Raw genomic sequence first — 352 nt, 5'->3', positions numbered from 1 at the left:
CCAGCTGGTCAGCGCAGGTTTTCAGACAGGCTGGTGTCACACCGTCTGGGCCTGGTGCTTTTCTTCTCTTGTTCCTTCTGAAGACCTGGCGCACATCATCCATGGGGGGGAGGGGGGTTGCAGGAGGTGTTGATGGTTGTGTGGAGATTAAGGAAACAACAGTTGCTAGAGCTACTGTAATCCTATACAAAAAGCGAAGATGGTGATGGTAAAATAACTAAAATAAGGTAAAGTAAAACAAAACAAACAAAAAAATTTAAATAAAAACGGGTCCTAATAGCTGTAGGAAACTAAAAGGGAAAGTAAATAAACAAATTGATTTAATTAAATCTCAGATTTAATAAAAATCAAT

This window comes from Sinocyclocheilus anshuiensis, unplaced genomic scaffold, assembly GCF_001515605.1.
Source record: "Sinocyclocheilus anshuiensis isolate Anshui unplaced genomic scaffold, SAMN03320099.WGS_v1.1 scaffold74, whole genome shotgun sequence".
Classification (NCBI taxonomy): Eukaryota; Metazoa; Chordata; class Actinopteri; order Cypriniformes; family Cyprinidae; genus Sinocyclocheilus; species Sinocyclocheilus anshuiensis.
The sequence above is the reverse complement of the archived record's forward strand: the minus strand, read 5'-3'. Positions refer to the sequence as shown.